The following is a 14,823-nucleotide window of genomic DNA, read 5'->3' as shown; positions in this document are numbered from 1 at the left end:
GTCACTAATAATCCAAGATATGCAAATCAAAACAATAATGAGGTACCATCTCACAGCTGTCAGAATGGCTATCATCAACAAATCTACAAACGACAAGTGCTGGAGAGGATGTGGAGAAAAAGGAACACTCGTACATGGCTGGTGGGATTGCAGACTGGTGCAGCCACTATGGAAGACAGTATGGAGTTTCCTCAAAAAACTAAAAATGGAACTCCCATTTGACCCCGTGATCCAACTTCTAGGATTATATCTCAAGAAACCAGAAACAACAATTAGAAAGGATATATGCACCCCTATGTCCATAGCAGCACAATTCACCATAGCTAAGATCTGGAAACAGCCTAAGTGCCCATCAGTAGATGAATGGATTTGAAAACCTTGGTACATCTACACGATGGAATACTATGCTGCTGTAAAAAAGAAGGAACTCTTACCATTTGCAAGGGCAAGGATGGAACTGGAGAGCATTATGCTAAGTGAAATAAGCCAGTCAATGAAGGAAAAACACCACATGATCTCACTCACTGATGGATAATAAGACCATTATAAACTTAAAAAATAATAAGACTATTGGCTCATGAAAGAGTGCATTCATTCATTCTTTTAAAAACATAATGAGATCTTAATGTTTCTAAATAATACATATAGTTATTAAAAAAGAAAGAGAACTGTGCTAGCTTTGGCAGCACATATACTAAAACTGGAACAATACAGAGGAGACTAGCATGGCCTCTGTGCAAGGATGACATGCATATTCGTGAATCATTCCATATTTTTTATATGAAATGCTGAAAGGTATTCTTTAAGAAGAGGAAGAAGAAGGAAAGTTAAAGATAATAATTATGAGCAACAAATATGTACCTATCAACAAGTGAATCTAAAACTCAAGTGAATTGCCGAAACCGGATTTTGCTCAGTGGATAGAGCTTCGGCCTGCGGACTGAGGGGTCCCGGGTCCGATTCCGGTCAAGGGCATGTACCTGGGTTGCGGGCACATCCCCAGTGGGAGATGTGCAGGAGGCAGCTTACGATGTTTCTCACTCATCGATGTTTCTAACTCTCTATCTCTCTCCCTTCCTCTCTGTAAAAAAGCAATAAAATATATTTTTTTAAAAAATGAATAAAAAAAAATAAAAATCAAGTGAATAAAAAAATCTGATCATCAGAGTAAACTGGTGAATATAATAGAATTGGGCATAGAGAGGGAGTGGACTGACAATTCTTGTGGGGGTAAAGGAATATGGGGGGTGTGGGGGGCGTGGGAAGAGACTGGACAAAAATCGTACACCTATGGATGAGGACAGTGGGGTGGTAAGGGCAGAGGGTGAGGTGGGAACTGGGTGGAGGAGAGCTATGGGGGAAAAAGAGGAACCACTGTAATAATCTGAACAATAAAGATTAAAAAAATAAATGAAGCAGTGTGTTACTTCTTCATGGCATGCTGCCCTGTTTCCAGTTAGCGAGGGTAAACAATTTACATATTCTCCTTGGAAAACCTAAATGGAAAAAAGGATTGGGGAACCTCCACCAAGGCTGCAAAACAATTGTTGACCTCCTTCCTGTGACATTTTGTATGTCCTCAACCTTGAAAGGAATAGTATAAGTAGGGAAAAAATTGCATACAGAATGATATAAAAGTTTGAGGAAGTCTAAATGTAGGCATCCTTTTGCTTATTTAAATGACATCAGCACTTTCTGAAGTGGTTACACTAAGATTGAAACAGAGATTACCACTTAAACTGAACCAGTTAGCTTTCCTGACTACACTTCTGAATGGAGTGAACAAAAGGGCCCCTAGATTGTGATACGTATTTTTTTGGAGAACTACTCATGCTGTTTCTCTCCAACTCTTGGACATTTAATGTACCACAAAGTGTATGATCACCCAAACTATGACATATCTTGAATCCTCAGTATTTTTATTAGTGAATATAAACAAACATCATGAATGGGAAAGGTTTTTAAAAACTCACCTGTTGGACTGTTGAGTGTATAGTTATCAACAAGACTTCCAACTTCAATTTTAAAAATTACCCCAATAATGTGTGGTTTTTAACATTATTTTTATTGAAACAGTGTATGTGAAATTAATTGAATATTTTGGAAGCTGGGAACTCAACTTTTTAAGGATTTTAAAATCTAGCCTGTCAGATTGCGCGTTGTGGGGAGGAACAAATCATGGATGGTATGGCTCAGTGAGCCCCTTTTTCATTGCCAGCTGGTATGCTCCTGGATTGGTGAAATACTTAATAAAGCCATTTGGACGCCAAATTTACTCAGCTTAATTTTTCCACTGTAGGTTTGTATTGATAACGTATTATGGTGCAGAGAAATACAACAAGACAAACAATACAAAACTTCCCAGCATGAAGTAGATCACTTTATATACAATCCCATGGGGAAGTGGACTAGAAAGGAAGATTAAATGAGAAGAAGGAACAGCATAAAAGTCCTGACCGTGACAAAGAGCTCCTTCTTGTATTTCTAAACGGATATTCGGGGTATCAAAACCCTAAGCTATTTACATACTTTTAGATATATATATTTTTGTTGATTTCACAGAGGAAGGGAGAGGGAGAAAGAGTTAGAACCATCAATGGTGAGAGAGAATCATTGCTTGGTAATCCCCACATCTACCACCCAAGATATCTACTGGGCTAAGAGCCCACAACATGGGCAAGTCCCCGCCTGGGAATTGGACCCTGACCTCCTGGTTCACAGGTCGAAACTAATCCACTGAGCCAAGCAGACCAGGCTTTGGCTCTTCTTTATTCAGAGTCTTCCCTTTGACATTCGTGTGCTCCAGCTGCCCTATATCTAGCCTGCCTGAGTGCTGTGCAGATTGGTGGACTCTGGGGTACATTCTAGTAGTAAGGAACCTCCTATGTGTGCCTTACTCTCCCCGCTTGATTTCTGATGGCCTAGAGACCCCGCCCACAGGGCCTTCATGTACATGATCCCTGTGCACCAGCAGTCACCTCCTATCCAGGTCCCTTCTGTGCCCATCTTCACAGATGCGGTCTCTATCAGAACAGGTGCTTTCTAATCCTCATTGCCTTGACACTATGCTTTTCTGAATATTTTGATGGAAAAGTCCAGATTCCAATAAAGAATTCTGCTGGATTTCTCAGTTGTGGTCTCTAGAACAAATAAAGCGTCAAGTGCAGGACACTCTGTTTTAGAGGCAACATGCAGCAATGAGTTTTCCTTTGTTTTGTCTTAATATGGTGGGTTTTTAAAATTGATTCTTTAGAGAGAGGTGAATGGAGAGAGACAGACACAGAAGCATGCATTCATGTGAGAGAGAAACAATGTTGGTGGCCTGGGGAAGGAACCTGCAACCTGGACATGTGACCAGGCCAGAAATCAAATCGGTGAACTTTTTGGTGCACGGGAACCTGCCCAGCCACACTGCCAGGGTGCATGGACTTTTATCTTTCCTCCTTATCTTGCATCTGGTGGTTAATAATCACTATCAATGCTAATAGCAGTGGGCGATTCCAGAAGAGGACATGCTGTCAAGTGCTTTACATAAGTTAGCCCCACAGCAGAATCTTCCCACAAGGTAATGGGACATGATCTCTATGTGGGGAGGAATTAACTGCCAGGCCACAGGATGTTTTGCCTATGCCCTTCCTCCCCCCGAACCTGACAATTTTTATGCTTTTCCTCAAATTCCAGAGGTTCTGATTCCCATTCTGGACACTCTTCCCTGTCAAGGTGGGGATGGGAAGACAAGGTGCATGTCAGACAGAGGGACAGGGAGAGGGAGAGGGAATAGGAGAGAGAGAGGAAGAGAAAGAGAGCATTTGCTGTAAGAGATATACATTTTCTGACCCTTGTTCTCTTATCCTCTTTTTTGGGGGGGTGGGGAGCTCACTGTTACAGAAACTTCAGCATTTTCTCTTCCCACTAGAAGAAGCAGAGTGTGCCTGGCCAGTGTGGCACAGTAGGCCTATGCACCAATAGGACATAGTTCAATTCTCAGTTGGACCAGGGGCCAGAGTTTACCCCTGGATCCCCAGGTGGATGTGCAGGAGACAGCCAACCAATGGATTTGTCTCATTATTGATGTTTTATCCATCTCTCCCTCTCCCTTCCTCTCTGATCTTATTAAGAAATATACTTAAGAAATGGAAAAATGAGCTCCTACACTGATGGGCCAAGCTAAAAGAGTGGAAGGTAGAAGAAAAAGAAAGGAATGGCAATAAAAAGAGAACAAAGGGCCAGTTGCTGTATGTGACAAGCTAGGAAGCTGCTGACACCCAGCAGAGAGCAGCAAGCACATGAGTGGCTGGCACTGAATGAGAGGCAGTAGAAGGAGAAAAAGCAGGACTGACTTCCTCACATTTAGGGAGACATACAGGCAAATGGAGCCCTGCTCCTGGGCCTGGATGTGCGGCCTTCTCCCTAGTGCACCTCTGGCAGGACACTCAGTGAGCGAACTGAGACAGCCGAGGGCCAGAATGCAGTGGCAGGTGGGCAGGGAGCCTGTTCCTTGCTGGGCAGCTAACTGTCCATTGACTATGGGATCCAAGAGCACACTAGGACATCTCCCTTTCACTTGGTTGTATTGCCCCTCAGGGTGGCCCTCCATACCCCCATCTCCCCGGTGTGACCTTCACCTGTGTCCACTTAAGTGCTCTCTGGGAACTGGCTTGGGTTGTCCACTCTTCAGACCTGGGGCCTGTCACTGGCTCAGCATTGCTTTACCACCTCCTTGATTGATGGGAAGGAGGATCACGAGGGGAAACTCTTCTAACATTAGACCATCCTCCACAAAAGGATGTCTTATTCTTAGGACGGGACACAGAACAAAGCAGAGGTTTATGCCAGCTTAGTATTTTCCTGAAAAGAATGTAAATGTGTTTACAGGCCACAAGAACTTGAATTCAAGAAGGGGCTGGATGCAGTGAATGACAGGCATGGACATGTGAGGCCATGGCTCTGGCTCCCTGGCAGGCTGATGTCCCTTTCAGTACTGGGGGCCTGACTTGTGCACAGGGAAGCCTGACCATGGAGCGGCGTCAGGCCAGCGATGGAGGCTCCCAGTGGGGAGGAGTGTTTGAGTCCAGGGCCTGGACTAGCTCCCCGTGACGGCCCCAGAGCAGTTGTACCTCAGTGGTGCTCACTGGAAGCCACTTGTTCCAGTCCTTGTGGATGGCCCTTGTGTGCGCTGACCACTAACAGAGAGACAGAGAGAGAGAGGCCTGGCTTTTCTGTAGGCTCTTCTGTACCCCCTGTATTGTGATGCCCAAACAACACTCATGTTCCAGGCAGAGGGACCACGAGACAGATTACCACAGTGGTGTTGACCAGAAAATTCCAGACTGGCTGTTGAGGTTTCTGGAAGAGGTTCAAACTGTAATGAGGTCAGCATTTGAGTCTAGACTTGGTATCATGGGCTTTTAGCCTGAGGGTGCCACCTGGGGGCTGAGATTTTCTCTTTAACACAGACACTATATGCACGAGGCGGAAACTGGAAAACTGTAGGAGCCCAAGCTCAGGCAGCCTCTATGAGATCCCAGTGCCCAGGAGATACAAGGAGGTAGTAGGAACCACTAAGAATGACCTAGAAACAAAGTCTGAGGCGAACATGCCTTCTTCATGAGCAAGAAACACTCCTCTATCCACGCCTACCCAGGGCATGTGCTATGGCACGAGGGGCAGGAGAACTTCCTGCCCAGTATTGGACAGGCCCCGCCAAGTCCCAGCACCCACACATGAATTTGGGGGATTTTTCACCACATCCTGGTCACCTGCCACCTGCTCTCATTATGGCCCTCACTTATGGACAGGACACAGTAGCCTCTGAGCCCATGAGGAGGGCAGTCCTCCGCAACCGCCTTCTCCAGTCACAAAATTCCTACTGTGATCCCAGGTGTTCTGCCCTTGGGACCTTTTTTTGAATGAAGGGGGGTCCTTAGAATGCGCTCCAAGTCTGGGACCCTCTTTATGCATCCCTGGAATGTCAGTCAGCCCATCATGAACCTGATGCTGGGGACAGCCACTGATAAGAGAAACCACGAGTTCTCCACAATTCTTCTGAGCTGTTTTGGAGAACATGACAAGCTACATTGTACGGAAGGAAAATCAACATCCGAGCTGCCTTTCTGGATCCAAAGAGGCACCAAAGAGGCAGGAGGATGCCCTTCCTGGGATCCACAGCAAGCCCTGCCTCTGTGGGGCTTCACAGGCCCTGGGGAACAGTCCCCATGCATGGGCTTTCCCATCGTCCCCTCTATGAACCCAGCCTTGGAGCAGACACCCTTCCACCTGGCTTCTTTCCCTCTGCAGTCAGACCTCTTCTTATCCTGACATATTTAGTCCTCTGTGCCTTTTTCAAACTCACAAGTCTCTGCTGGCACTACCTGCCCTGCCTCGGCCCAACCAGACCTGGTTTCACTTCAGCCCCAATGACATCTAGACCTAAACAAGGGATTGCCCTTCCTCCCTCCTCCCCAAGGAGAACATGCCTCACATCCAGGACATGCCTGGGTCTCGCCATTTAATGCCAAGGGCGGTGCAGGAGGGCTGGCAGGAGGCACTGGCACAGAGTGGACATGTTATCTTGGATGTCCCCGGTTCAGCTGATCCTTGCCGCCAAAGACAGACTCCTCTCCTCTCTCTCTTCAATCCTGGATTTACTCAAGAACATTCACTGAGTGCCTAAGGTGCATCCACTGCTTTCCGGATGATCTGCAGGGACACCTCATGAGAATGTCACGGTCTTCCTCAGAGTATCTCTGAGGCATGAACCCTCACTTGACTGAGCAGACAAACGAAAAAACAAAACAACTGGGCTGGAAAATGAGCAAGTCACAGGCTGCTCTTGCTTTGCACGGTAGAGCACGCCACACAGAATGGTACCTCCAGCTAATACCCTGCCCAGCAATCCTAATAACCATAGGAAAAGTTGTTATTTTTCAATGGCCATTACAAATTTTTATCACAACATTAAAAACTCTGTTATAAACATACCGTACATGTAAATAAATAAAGTAGTAAAATCACTACTTAGCACCCTGTGATTTTAAATGTTTGAGAATTAAAAACTGACATGAGCCTTTGCAAACTATCAAGACTAGTTTAAACATGGCTTGCGGGTCTTTAGCTCATACAACTTTCCACACAGCGTGAGAATCTTTTCCATGCCCTGCTGAACTGTCACATTGCTTTCTAGGTTTGGATAAGCTTCCCAGGTCCCATCCTTCCTGCTGCCTACGTGGGCACCTGTCTCTGGGACAGTTCCTTTAGTGTGAAGCTCTTTGCTCCCATGGATTACCCTGGGACCTCTCCATCCTTTTTTTGGTCACAACCATGTTCCTCATTTACACTTCTCTGGGAGCTGGCCATTGTGAACCTGAAGCTGGGTTCTGAGTCACAATGATGAGCAAAAGTAATTCCTCATGTTTGGCAGAATTTAAGAAATTACCCAAGCATTTCACTTTCCAAGTCTCATTACTTCTCTCTCCAGACAACAGACCTTGGCAGGGGCCATAAATTGACTTCCCTCTCCATGGGCAGCAACTGAGGCCTGAGTCAGTCGCCTGCACTCATATCTCTGAGTGGGTCATGGGATGGTGACACAAGAACAAGGCCCTGGTTCCTGGTGTAAGGCTCCCATGGCCATCACCAGGGCCAGCCTGATGGGAGTGTGCCTAGAGAAATCACCAGAGAATGGGAACATGCCACTCTATGTGTGGCAGCAGTGGACACGACCGGGGTCATGGGCAGAGAGCAGGAGTGTCCATTTAGGTGACAATCACCCACCACAATCCAGGTGCTCGGCAGGTCTGTGCTCAGTCTTGGTCTATAGACCCAGAAAGTTCTTCCAGGCAGATGGGGGAGGGGAAAACATGTTGGAAGAAGTAATGACAGAAAACTCCCCTGATACTGGCCAGAAAATAACTATGCAAGTCCAAGAACCACACAGAGTCACAAATAAGATGAACCCAAAAAGACCAACACCAAGCCACATCATAATTAAACATCAATTCAAAAGTAAGAATCATAAAGGCTGCCAGAGAGAGACAGAAAGTTACCTACAAGGCACATCCATTAGAATATCAATAGATTTCTCAACAGACACACACCAGGCTTGAAGGGAATGGAATGAAATATACAACGTGATGTAAAACAAGGGACTGAATTCATACCCAGCAAGGCTATCATTCAAAATTGAAGAATTAATAAGGAAATTTACAGACAAAAAAGGGCTACGAGTGTTTATTACCACCAAGTCAGCAATGCAAGAAATTCTAGAGGGACTGCAGTAAAGAGAAGAAACAGAAAGGCAAGAAGAAGCACAAACATTAAGAAAAAATATGACCGCCGGAACCGGTTCGATTCCGGTCAAGGGCATGTACCTGGGTTGCGGGCACATCCCGGGTAGGAGATGTGCAGGAGGCAGCTGTTTGATGTTTCTCTCTCATCGATGTTTCTAACTCTCTATCTCTCTCCTTTCCTCTCTGTAAAAAATCAATAAAATATATTTAAAAAAAAGAAAAAATATGACAACCAAGTACTTACAATAATAACATTAAACGTAAATGGATTCAGTGCTCCAATCAAAAGACATAAGGTAGCTGAATGGATAAGAAAACATAACCCATATTTTGCAGTATGCAAGAGATTCATCACAGAGCAAAGGATTCAACACAGACTGATAGTGAAAGAAGGGAAAATAAATTTTCAATAAATGGAAATGAGAAAGAAGCTGCGGTGGCAATACTTATATCTGGCAAAATAGAACTCAAATGAAGGTCATAGCAAGAGATAAGGAAGGCCACTACACAATACTAAAAGGAGGAAATCAACAAGAGGATATAACTCTGGTAAACATATATGCACCCAATACAGGAGTGCCCAAATACATAAAACAACTTCAGGAAGGGATCAAGGGACACATAGATAGCAATAGTGTCAAAGTAGGGGACTTCAATACCTCACTGACACCAATGGATAAATCCTCTAAACAAAAAACCAGCAAAGCAACAGAAATCCTAAATGTCTCTCCAGTTCAGGTGGACTTGACATCTTCAGAACATTTCATCCCAAAGCTACCGAATACACATTCTTCTCCAGTGCACATGGGACATTTTCAAAGACAGACTACCGATTAGGACACAGGCAAGGTCTCTTCAAATCCAAGAGGATAGAAATCATAATAAGCATCTTCTCAGGACACAATGGCATAAAACTAGAAATAAAATACAATAAAAACAAAGAAAAAAGTCAAACACTTGGAGGCTAAATAGCATGCTATTAAACAATGGTTGGGTTACCAAAGAGATCAAAGAAGAAATAAAAAGCATCCTGCAAAAAAATGACAATGAAAACACACAATCCAAAATCTATGGGACACAATGAGAGCAGTCCTGAGAGAGAAGGTCACAGCTCTACAGGGCTACCCAAAAAACCGGAAAAAATGGTAATAAATTAAGTAATCTTGCAACTTAAATAATTAGAAAGCAACAATAAAAGCCCATATTACCAAAAAAGAAAGTGATAATAAAGAACGGAGCAGAAATAAAGGCCATAGAGACCAAAAAACTAATACAAAAGATCAATGAAACCAAGAGCTGGTTCTTTGAAAAAAAAATTGATGAACCTCTAGCCAGTCTAGAGGTTCTAAGAGAGAGGACCCAAATAAACAAAGAGAGAGGACCCAAATAAACAAAATCAGAAGTAAAAGAGTTGAAGTAACAAATTACCCGACAGATATACAAGGATTGTAAAAAATTATAACAACTCTACTCCAACAAATGGAAAACCTGGACAAAATGGACACATTTCTAGACAAAGACAAGCTTCCAAAACTCAATCAGAAAGAAGCAAAAATCCTGAACAGGCCTATAATTACTGATCAAATTGGATCAGTAATAAAAAGCTTCCAAAAAACAAAAGCCCTGGAACAGATGGCTTCTCAAGGGAATTTTACCAAACATTCAAAGAAGAACTAAAACCAATCTTGCTCACACTATTTCAAATATTTCAAGAGAACGGCATACTTCCAAGCTCTTTTTATGAAGCCAGCATTACCATAATCCCCAAACCAGAAAAAAGACACCACAAAAAAAGTGATTAACAGGCCGCTATTCCAGATGAACATTGATGCTGCAATCCTCAACTAAATTCTAGCAAACCGGATCCAGCATTACATTAGAATAAATCCCACCATGACCAAGTGGGATTTATTCCAGGGATGCAAATATGGGACAATATCCACAAATCAATGAACATGGAACATCACATGAACAAATTGAGAGAAAAACCACACAATCATATCAATAGGTGCAGAAAAGGTATTTGACCAAGTGCAACAGCCTTTTCTGATAAAAACACTCAGCAGAGTAGGAAGAGAAGGATCATCCTTCCACATAATAAAAGCCTCATATGAAAAACCTACGCCAACATTATACTCAATGGGCAAAAATAAAAACTATTTCCTTCTAGAACAGGAACAAGACAGGGATGCCCACTTTCACCACTCCTGTTCAACACAGTACTGGAAGTCCTAGCCACAGTGATCACACAAGAAAAAGAAATAAATGGTTCCCAAATTGGAAAATAAGAAGTAAATTGTCATTATTTGCAGATGACATCATACGTACATAGAAAACCCCAAACACTCCTTCAAAAATTCAGTAAACTTAATAAATGAATTTGGAAAGGTAGCAGACTACAAAATTAACTCTAAGAAATATATTGCATTTTTATACACCAATAGTGAACTTACAGAAAGAGAGATTGAAAAAAAATCCCATTGATCATCCCACCAAAAAAAATAAGATACCTAGGAATAAACTTAACTAAGGAGGTAAAAGGCCTCTACTCAGAAAACCAGAAGATGTTGAAAAAAGAGATAGAGGAAGACAGAAACAGATGGAACAACATAACTTGTTCATGGATTGGTAGAAACAACATCATTAAAATGGCTGTACTACCCAAAGCAATCTATAGATTCAATGCACTCTGCATTAAAATACAAACAGCATATTTCACAGACAGACCTAGAACAAACTCTCCAAAAATCCATCTGGAATAATAAAAAAAAAAAGACCACGAATAGCTGCAGCAATCCTGAGAAAGAAGAACAAAGTAGGAGGGATCTCAATACCAGATATCAAGCTGTATTACAAAGCTACTGTTCTCAAAACTGGCGGACATGGCACAAGAATAGACATATGGGCCAATGGAATAGAAGGGAGAACCCAGAAACCAATCCAAAACACTAAGCTCAATTAATATTTGACAAAGTTTGCAAAAACATACAATGGAGATAAGACAGTCTCTTCAATGCACGGTGCTGGGAAATTTGGTCAGACACATGCAAAAATGAAACGGGGCCACCAACTTACAGCATACACAAAAAATAAACTCAAAATGGATAAATGACTTAAACATAAAGCTGGAAACCATAAAAATATTAGAGGAATCCACAGGCAGCAGAGTCTCAGATATATGTTGAAGCAATATCTTCACCGACACAGCTCCTGGGGCAATGGAAAATAAACAAATGGGAAGACATCAAAATAAAAAGCATCATCATAGGAAAAAAACAAACATCAACAAAACAACAACAAAGCCCACTGCATGAGAGAACATATTTGCCGACGTTCTCTCTGATAAGGGTTTCATCTCCAACATTTACAGGGAACTCATACAACTTAACAAAAGGGAGATAAACAACCCAATCACAAAAATGGGCAATGGACCGAAATAGATACTTGTCCAGAGAGGACAAAAGGAAGGCCAAGAGACATATGAAAACATGCTCAGAGTCCCTAATCATCTCAGAGATGCAAATCAAAAGGACAATGAGGTACCACCTCACAGCTGTCAGAATGGCTGTCATCAACAGATCAACAAAGGCGAGGATGGGGAGAAAAAGGAACCCTCCTTCCCTGCTGGTGGGAATGCAGACTGGTGCAGCCACTATGGAGAACAGTAGGTTTGATAAAGGAGGGAGCAAGAAACAAGTCCAGAGGCTTTGCTTTTATTACCTTTGAGAGTCCTGAAGATGAGACAGATGCCGCCAAAGAAATGAATGGAAAAGGAAGTCTTTTAATAAAATTCTAGCACTGTGGTTCAAGTAACAGTATTTCCAGGTTTCCTTCTTAGTTTCAAAGTTCCATAACACCATATGAGCCATGGTTATTTAGCCATCACTTTTCTTCTTGTCACAAAAGTGCTGGACTGTGGGGTTGGAACGATGTTGAAACGTCCTTTTTGCATAGCAACATACTACATTAAACTTAGTTACTTTAGAATATGAATACAAATGGAATCAGGCTTTAAGCCTTCAGAGACCTTTCTAATTTAGAACAGCCTGACCCCCCCATGCCCTCCAGAAAGATAATGACAGCAGAAATCAGGTCACTGTTGGTAAAAAGCTAATGCGAATGATGCTAACATTTCCATAGCATAAAAAAAAGTCCACAAAGACAAGTTGGAAAAGGTGACTTCCCAGTACTTTTCACAAAAAGGTCTTGAAAGCTTGGTATGTCTAGTTCCTTTACCCTCAATTTGGTATACATTTTTTCAAAGTATTTGTAGTGATTTCAGAGAGCAAGGGAGAGGGAGAGAGAAATAGAAACACAAATGATGAGAGAGAATCATTGATTGGCTGCCATCTCCTTATGACCCACTGCGGATTGAGCCAGTGACTTGGGCTTTTTCTCTGACCAGGAATGGGAACGTGACCTCCAGGCTCACAATTGGATGGTCAACCATCACAGAGTCACAGCAGGTGGGCTAGGTATTTAGTTCTTGAAGACAGGAACTGATGTGAGTTAGGAGATGGGGTGTGCCATATCTAATTGACCTTCCCGCCCCTAACTTTTCTCTGGTTAATTATTTTTAAATCATGCAACAAGACTGACTTTTGTAAAATGTATATATCCTGATTTATTTTAAGGTAGTGAATGAGAGTTCCTTTTATTGGGTCTTTAATGTGCTAGTGAAGGAAATAGTCTTATTTCTCTTTAATCTTAAAGTCTAGCCAATGTAAGTGTGTCCCATATCCTTCAAAGGTGTCTGTGCTCGTTGCACAAGTATTCCTTAATATTACCCTCAAAGTCACTCCATTAGGGCCTCTTTTTGGGAACATATTTTCTTTGGTTCTGTTATATTTTCAGATACAGTGGGGCCTTGACTTATGAGTGTCCCGACTAACAAGTTTTTCGAGACACCATCCGTCTCTCGGCCGACTGTTTGCTTTGAGTTGTGAGCTAAAATTTGGGTTACGGCCAGCTTCAGATACCCCACCTCTAGTTGGCGCAGCAAATGTCACAGGGAACGCCACAACATCAGACCAGCATCACCTGCTCACTCGTTCAATGTTGATTTGAAATACGAGTAATTTGAGTTACGAGCTCTGTCACGGAACGCATTAAACTCGAAAGTCAAGGCCCCACTGTATTCCCAATATACCATACCATTATTTTAAGCCATGTTCTTTTGGATATATTAAGAATCACTCTTCCCTGGGACCAGTTAACATATGCAGATTTCTACATCAATAACCAAGATTGTGCTTTTGCTACACTTTTGATCTTATATTTAAGTTAATTTGTGTGTATACTCATTATACCAGATATTAAGTTGTTGATCTTCAATGACTTTTAGTACATAACTCACTTATGTCCCTGTTCTTTATTTGGAGAGCCTGTTTTATGGTACATTGAAGGGGGTCAGTACATATTGATCCCTTTTCTTTACCTTTATCTTTTAGGGTTTGTCGACAGCCAAGAGTTGGATTAGTCTCATGATTTTTCTTGAGTTCAGAAGTCCGTTTATTTGGTTTTTGAAGCAAAGTTGATGTTGTTTTCCTAGTTTCTAAGCAGAGGAAAATGTAGTTTGTGTAGACATTATTCCTAAGTGTCTTCTTTCATGTGATATTTAATAGCCTACACACTGTGCTGCATAATGATTATGAATAAGACAAACTCCCCATTTATTGGACACTTATTTTCTACCAAAGTCCTGGTGCATGGATTCATGCACAAATGAGGTCCAGTCACCCCAGCCCCAATGGGTCGGATCAGGGCCAGGCCTGTCAGGAGAAGGAGACTGTGGGAGATTGTCCAGCAATCCCCGCCCCACTATTGGTGGTGGGGTTGGCTGTGGTGAGGTGCCAAGTTGATCTGGGTGGTGGGGGCTGACCATGGGTGGGGCCAGCGCTCAGGAGGGGCTGTGGGCAGTGGGATGGCTGTCCCTGTTCCCGAATAAGGTGGGTTGGGGGCGGCGATCCAGTCCAGTGGCCTGGGGGAGGGACCATAGGTGGTTGGCCAGGCAGTCTTGCTCCTGACCTCAGTGGGGGAACAATGGGGCATAGCTGGCTGTGGGGGAGGGGTTGTGCGCGGATGCATGTGGTGGGGGTCTATTAGGGGCTGCGCCAGCCAGGGGGAGGGGCCACAATCAGTTGGCTGGCCTGCCCTGCCCCTGATCAGGGTCAGGCGACCAATCTGGGGTGAGGCTGGGCGGACAGAGGGGCTGCAGAAGGGGTGGCCTAGGCCGGCCTCTTCCTATTGGGGTGGAGTGAGATTAGGGTCCTGGATGGTAGTGGGGGAGGGGAGAGTTGGCTGGCCTAGGCCTACCCCAGAGCTGGCTGGTTCACTGGCCACAGTGGGCCTCATAGGACCGGTTGTTCTGGTTGTTATGGCATTCCAGTCACTGGCTTTTTTAATGTATATATAGATAGATGGTAAAAATAACAAATACGCAATGAAAGTAAGTATAATCATGCACAAACAAGACAAGAGGAAAAATATGGGAGGTAATTGTTTTTAGAGGTAGTATGGGCAGGGCATAGTGTTT

General features: G+C 43.3%; 1 non-coding gene across 1 annotated transcript; it reads left to right on the top strand.

Moving 5' to 3' along the window:
- The first annotated feature begins 670 nt into the window (after nucleotides 1-670).
- LOC139000672 (U6 spliceosomal RNA) lies at nucleotides 671-777 on the top strand. The gene has a single exon (XR_011469666.1). It is a non-coding gene; the product is annotated as a U6 spliceosomal RNA (small nuclear RNA).
- The last annotated feature ends 14,046 nt before the right edge of the window (nucleotides 778-14,823 follow it).

Source organism: Myotis yumanensis, unplaced genomic scaffold (assembly GCF_028538775.1).
Source record: "Myotis yumanensis isolate MYYU_CA2020_CCGP unplaced genomic scaffold, mMyoYum1.0.hap1 SCAF_24, whole genome shotgun sequence".
Classification (NCBI taxonomy): Eukaryota; Metazoa; Chordata; class Mammalia; order Chiroptera; family Vespertilionidae; genus Myotis; species Myotis yumanensis.
The sequence above is the reverse complement of the archived record's forward strand: the minus strand, read 5'-3'. Positions and strand labels throughout refer to the sequence as shown.